This window comes from Mesocricetus auratus, unplaced genomic scaffold, assembly GCF_017639785.1.
Source record: "Mesocricetus auratus isolate SY011 unplaced genomic scaffold, BCM_Maur_2.0 Super-Scaffold_100676, whole genome shotgun sequence".
In the NCBI taxonomy this organism is placed as follows: domain Eukaryota; kingdom Metazoa; phylum Chordata; class Mammalia; order Rodentia; family Cricetidae; genus Mesocricetus; species Mesocricetus auratus.
In genome coordinates this window covers 115,187,346-115,194,467 of record NW_024429266.1, presented here as the reverse complement: position 1 = coordinate 115,194,467, position 7,122 = coordinate 115,187,346, and the positions used below count along the sequence as shown (strand labels likewise).

The 7,122-nt window shown below is 43.2% G+C and overlaps 1 long non-coding RNA gene across 1 annotated transcript; it reads left to right on the top strand.

Moving 5' to 3' along the window:
• The first annotated feature begins 2,288 nt into the window (after nt 1–2,288).
• Nucleotides 2,289–6,806, top strand: LOC121136569. Its single transcript, XR_005873606.1, has 3 exons — nt 2,289–2,481; nt 3,604–3,812; nt 6,618–6,806. It is a non-coding gene; the product is annotated as an uncharacterized LOC121136569 (long non-coding RNA).
• Nucleotides 6,807–7,122: the final 316 nt, after the last annotated feature.

Below are 7,122 nucleotides of genomic sequence, written 5' to 3'. Positions count from 1 at the left end.
CAGCGATGCCCTGAGTGCATTTTGATGGGAGCCTTTTTAAGCAGGAGAACCCTGTTGTCAGTGAATGGCTGCTGATCTAATGACTGGTGGATGGCAAAGTCTCTAATGATCCAATAGTTCATTAGACTGACTGAACAGCGGGACTCTTGGAAACTCTTTCCAGCTCCTCTTTGGAGGCTTTATGAGAGCCCCCGCTCACATGTCAGGCCACTGCCCAGCTTACCGATCCCACAGATGTGAGACCACAACAAGAACAGGGTAGACTATGTGACTAAAACTTGGAGGCTTAAAGGCAAATATGGAACCCACATGACAGAGCTGTGTCACACTGCCAAAACCCCATGAGAAGCTCGAGAGACACGCTGGGAGCCAAATGAGCTCCCGATAGGTGACTACTTACGGCAGGAGTTGAGCTGTTATCGTGGTAGTGTGGAAACAGTGAGTAAATTCACCGTTCATTCATCATTTAATAAATTAATGTTTATTAAATACCTATTATCCATATGGCAGTAGAGATAAATGTTTTCTACACATCACACCAATATGTGTAATTGCCATGATTGCATGAGAAAACTGACTGGCACTTTGGCAAAGCATGAGGCCACGTGACGCTAAATAACATATCTTAAATATCGTGCTTCCAGTTATGGTCAGATCTGCCAGCCAATTCCAGGTCTCTTTCTAAAATTAGTTCTTTCTTTTCATGTTATTCTCAGAGTTTCAAGCACCTAGTCTTTGGAAGGTCTCTGTCTCTACAGATACGAGGAAAGGCAATTGCTGTTGCTATCCCTCTAAAAAAAAACCTCGTCAAGTCTCATTTTTATGGAGAATGTAATTAAAACATTCAGCGAAGTCTCAAGTGGTTATGGTAAAGAAATCTCACCCGGCTCTTCTTTCTAACAGGACAGGCTGCTCAGTGGCCGGGTGGGTTTCCTTCTGCCCTCAGTGAAGCTGACCCTGCCCGGAATAGGTACAGAGTAGAGCTCAATTGCATGGAAGGCAGGCACAGGCAGACACAGTGTACAGGGAACGTCTCATTAAAATTGGAAGGGACTAACAGCACCCTACCCTGCACCAACAGAGTATATAACCACAGCAGAAACATGCCCACATGTGTCCAGATACGGAGGGGCGGCTGCTTGTCTCGCCTCTGAAAACCACCACCGAATGCTGGTTGACCTCCATTACTGAACTGGCACAGATTAGTTGAAGTAATACTTCAACTGTTTTTTAGTACCTAACTATATGTTCTGTTCTAAGGAATAGCAAATGTTTAATCATAAATATTTTAATGGCTTCAGGGATTCATGGTATTCAATGACCGTGTTAAATGATAATAATCACATCTGGTTTATTACTATAGTAACTCAGCAGATTCTCTTCAGCGGTTATTTTTTATTATATGTGCTGTGCTACTGTCATGGTCATTTATAGCAGTAATATTTTAAAGTGGCTCATTTGTTTGTTTAAGGACAGTTTCACAATATATTTCTGTATTAATATACATTTTACACTATTATTTCCAAGCTGCCACTGGAAAATTGACCCCAGCCTGTTGTGACTGGAGAGACGGACAACACACAAAATGTCCAGGCAGAGATGGAGTGGGGGACGAGATGGGACTGTCCCGGTTCCCACTGGGGTTGTGAGGACCGCTGCTTAGCGGTATTAGTAAATGAAGAAATATCTTAAGAATCAGGAAACGGCAGGCGTGAAGGGAAGACCACAGATTTGGGGGATCCCAGAGGTAAAGACATCTGGGGAAAGCCTTAAGATGCGTCATTTGCGCGGTCAGGATAGTCAGGACTGGGCAGCCTCTGTGTCAGTAACGCGGTGATAGAGAGGAAGGAAAGTGAGGCAAATCAAGGTCGCCTGCGTGTGGCCCAGCCCTGGCATCTGCTTCAAATCGCGGCGGTCTACCTGGATGGCTCCCGTGGCAGGTGTGGCAGGCACCACGGCCAGTGTCTGCTCCACCTCTGCCCTTCTTGGCGAGTTAATTCATCCGCCGCTCCTTAGGAGAGCAAGGCAGGCATGGGACCTTTCTAACCCAGAGAGGCAGCTTTGGGTGGCGTTCTGATAAAATCAGGGCGTGGAAAGTCAGGAGAAAGCTGGCCAGCATCAGCCTTGCTTCCTCTTGCCTGGATCCTGATTGGTTGGGAGACAGAGGGCAAATGGCTTTTACGGCTATGACTGTAAAATGGTCCGTAACCAGAAGTGCCAACTGACATGCCTGCTGATTTAACGGACACCCAGGGTTGTGTTTGAAGAGTTGCTTAAGTAAACACGTGCTAGGTTTGAGGGCGTTTGCTGAGGGGTCGTTTCTCTTGCTTTCCCTTCCCATTTTATTTTACTCCATCATAAAACTGAGGACGGTAAAGCCACGCTTCTCTTTTTTATAATAATGAAGATTTACTCGTGGCAGCCGCGGATCCTCTCCATTCCCCTTGCTTTCTCCCTCCAAGCTAGAAGCCCTTAACCCAGGTAAGGCTGGACGTGGCAGCCTCAAGTCTGCTTTTACATTCAGAGAACTAGAAGAGGGGCTAGGGTCACCATCACATCAACAGAATGGGATGCTGCCTGATTAACCACAGCTCAGCAAAGATGTTGACCTTCCTTGCACAGACTTCAATCAGATAGGGCATGCCCCTTGATATCAATGGCTCTTGCAGCCTGGGGTTTCTCTAACTCACTGGCTATTGTGGAATTGAGCTGGGACCTGGGTTTTGTACTGTTACTGAATGGTCTTTGGAGGACTATACATTTCACTGAGTTTGGAAATCATCCCAAATGGTTCAGAAGTGTGGGAGGCATCCTACAGTGATCCCTGGCTCTATTTGTAGGAACTGGCTCATTAGACCCATTTGATTTCATAGTTCATGTTGAGTTGGGAATAGCAAAGTGGATCCCACGTTCACCCCTTGGATGTCAGCTGACCTCGTCTGCTCCCTCTGGGCTCTAGCAGACACTCAGGCAAGCTGGCACCCAAGACAAAACCTACTTGCAGCTCCAGTTCTAGAGACTCTGGCTTTTAACTTCCCAAAGGGAAGATAATTTCTAGAACTTTCCACTTTTGTCTGTTGCTTTAGCATTTTCATTTCTTTCTTTTAAATGTAGACAATGGGGTTTCAAAGAGAACAAGAGAGAACATGAAGTTGGGTGGGTGTGTAGGGACTGGCTGGATCTAAGAGGAGCTGGGTGATGATTAAAATACATTGTAGGAATTCTAAGAGAACTGATACTATTTTTTAAATGTGGAATTACTTGTTTTGTGAATGTCAAGTGATTCTGGTTCACTAATTTTTCAGGGGTAAATCTTGAGTCAACTTTCCCCTGTGGAAATTGTCCTACTCAAGTTTTCATTTCTTCCTTGATCCATTTCCAGTGTTTACTCAGACTGCAAGAGGCTATCCTATTTTATGCATTTTCAGAACCAAGTTTTGAATATATTTATTCTTTCTACTCATTTCATTTCTTTCCTCTGCCACTTATTTCAGCCTTTGCCTGTATTAATCAATTTCTCTTTAGTGTTTCACTTGTGTTAATTTTTACTCACCATTTTTAAAAAATTTCTTGAGATTAATACCTGTATTTCCTTTTTTCTAGTTCTTTGTCATAATGGAAGAAGCCAAAATAGTTTGCATGGGCCAAATCGGGACCACAAATGATTATTGTACAACTTGTGAGCTACAAATGGTTCTTATGTTTTATAAAAAGTGTAAACGAAACAGAAAATAATCTATGGAAAGGTCTGAGAGCCACCATATTCTCATCTGCAGAGAAAGCAAATATGGACCCTTACTCCAAGCATTTGAGTAAGTGCAGCTGTTACTCTGTCCATCGGCTCATGCTTCGCCTTTTAGTTTTATTTTCAATCAAAGGATCAAGTGCATTTGATGTTATCAGTCTTGCCCTTCTTTTGGCCATAGTTACTACCAACACATAATGATAGAATTGCTAATCCTCCAGTCTCCCCACCCACTGGCCAGTCCTGTCTGCTCCCACAGGCGTTTTGGGTGTTCTCTGCCTTTACTTTTTCCCATGTAGGTTTGTTGTTTTTTTTTTTTATATCTTTTCTAAATCCACATCCCTTCTTGATCTAAACATTTTTTATAAAATCCTCTTGCTCTTCTTTATAATAATTGACTTTCATGCTAAATTAGACATTGGGATTCATATAAATCAAAACAATGGGGCAGCATGTTGCTGTGTTTTTGAAGTGTACACCATGAGCCACTGGTTCTAACCCTAGTGTCAGCTGTCACCATTCCATGGAAAATTGCTCTATCTTAATAAATTACAATAAGACTAGGCACAAACCTTCTTTTTTTAAGATTTGTTTAATTTAAATTAGAAACAAGCTTGCTTCACACATCAATCCCAGATCCTTCTCCCTCCCCTCCTCCCTGGCCCCCATGGCGCCCACAGCCTCCCACCCAATCCCCCCTCCATGGGGGAATCTCTAGAGTCTGTCATTTAGTACAGGGCAGGGCCTAGGCCCTCCACCAAAAGTGGTGAGCATCCCTCATTGTGGGATGGGCACCCAAAGTCCATTTGTACACCAGGGATAAATATTGATGTACTACCCAAGGCCCCATAGATTGCCTAGGTCTCCTCACTGACACCCAAATTTAGGGAGTCTGGATCAGTCCCATGCTGACATCTCAGTCATCAGTCTGGGGTCCATGAGCTCCCCCTTGTTCAGGTCAGCTGTTTCTGTGGGTTTCACCAGCCCAGTCTTGACCCTTTTGCTCATAAGTCCTCCCTCTTTGTCGCTGGGTTCCAGGAGTTCAGTTCAGTGTTTAGCTGTGAGTGTCTGCCTCTGCTTCCATCAGTCACTGGATGAAGGTTCTGTTTCCCAAACTGTCTGGCAGTGAGATTGTAGACTGGCATTCCACTGACCCATGTCTAAAATCCATATATGAGTGAATACATACCATGTTTGTCTTTTTGTGACTAGGTTACCTCACTCAGGATGGTTTCTTCTAGTGCCATCTATTTGCCCGCAAATTTCAAGATTCCATTGTTTTTTCTGATGAATAGTACTCCATTGTGTAAATGTACCACATTTTCTCTATCCACTCTTCAATTGAGGGGTATCTAGGTTGCTTCCAGGTTCTGGCTGTTACAAATAATGCTGCTATGAACATAGTGGAACAGACGTCCTTTTTGTATGAATGGGCATCTTTTGGGTATATGCCTAAGAGTGGAATTGCTGGGCCTTGTGGTAGACTGATTCTCATTTTCCTGCGGAATCTCCATAATGATTTCCAAAGTGGCTGTACAAGTTTGCACTCCCAACAGCAGTGGAGAAGTGTTCCCCTTCCTCCACATCCTCTCCAGCATAAACTGTCATTGGTGTTTTCGATTTTAGCCATTCAGTGCAAACCTTCTTATCAAGGCTGGATCAGGCAATCTAAGGGAATGGAGGAGTAGATTTGGGGGAGGAGGTGGTGATGGTGACTAGGAAGGTTAGAGGGAGGGGTAGTACAGTAGGGATATAACGTATGAAATAAAAAGAAAAAGAAAATTGTTCTGTCCCCATTGCATTTCTGGCCTGGTGGGACTCCACAGACTCCTTTTCACTGTGACATCTTTCTTACAGGAGAGCGCTCCTTGTTGGGATATGAACATGTATACAAATATATCTGAACCTGGAAACTATTAAACATATAGTGTTGTGGGATAGTCTTTTTGTACACTGTGAAGATGTGTCTTTGCCAAGGTGCTTTCTGATTGGTTTAATAAAGAGCTGAATGGCCAATAGCTAGGCAGGAGAGGATAGGCAGGACTTCCAGGAAGAGATAGGAACTCTGGGAAGAAGAGAGGTAGGGAATTCACCAGTAAGACAGTAGAGAGGAGAGGTAATGAGCCACATGGTAGAATGTAGATTAATATACATGGGTTAGTTTAAGTTATAAGAGCTAGTTGGGAACACGCCCAATTGGAATTCCTGTCCTGCCTGGTCCCACAGCCACTCTGCCCCAAATAAACACACAGAGACTTATATGAGTTAGAAACCATTAGCCAATAGCTCAGGCTTCTTACTGGCTAGCTCTCTCTTAATTATTAATCCATAACTATTAATCTATGTATTTCTACATGGCCTTATCTTACCAGACAACACCCGGTGCATCCTATCTTCCCAGTTGCTACATGACATCTCTCCCTGCCTGCTTCTCTCTGCCTCCTCTCCCCAGAATTCTTCTAATATCATAGCCCCTCCTATACTTCCTGCCTGGCTGCTGGCCAATCAGTGTTTTATTCATCTACCAATAAGAGAAACATATATAAAGAAGAACATCCCCCATCAACTAAGGCCAAACTTTCACTATTAGTAAGAAGTCTCCATGCCATTATTTGGGAGCTGGCTGTCCAAAGTAAGTTCAACTATACTGTATCTTGGTTAAACTAAAGAGACTCAAAAATATAGGCACAAAAGAATTGGCAGTTATATTCACAGCAAATGTTCAATGGGATGTCAAAACAGTGAAACTGTTAGATATATTTCATTATCTGCACTTTAAAGAAAGAACCATTCAGTCCCCATGAACCATCTAGAATTTCAAGTCCATATAAGAACCACAACATGGAGCTTAAAAGACCTTCTGTTCTCCCAGGTTGAAGGTAACATCTTCCTTCAAAATGCACTCCTGTCAACTCTGCCTCAGTTCTTCAGACATGTCAAAAGAAACGTCCTTTTCTCCATGACCAAGAGTTGGCTGCATCTGGGGATATTGTTCTAGTAAGTCTCAGAGAGGTCAATCTAGAAATAATCTGCTGTGAGAAAAGGAACTAGTTGTGCATAAAACAGGTGTGTGTCAATAAAGTCAATATGCTAACGTCATTGTAAAGTCACTTAAAAATGAGGTGAAACCTCAATAGAGGAGTATAAAATGGCAGAGAGACGCTTGAGAAAGTGTTCAACATCATTAGCCATTAAGGAAATGCAAATCAAGTCAACTCTGAGATATCATCTTACTCCTGTCAGAATGGCTAAAATCAAAAACACCAATGACAGTTTGTGCTGGAGAGGATGTGGAGAAAGGGGAACACTCCTCCACTGCTGGTGGGAGTGCCAACTTGTACAGCCATTATGGAAATCACTATGGAGATTCCTCAGGA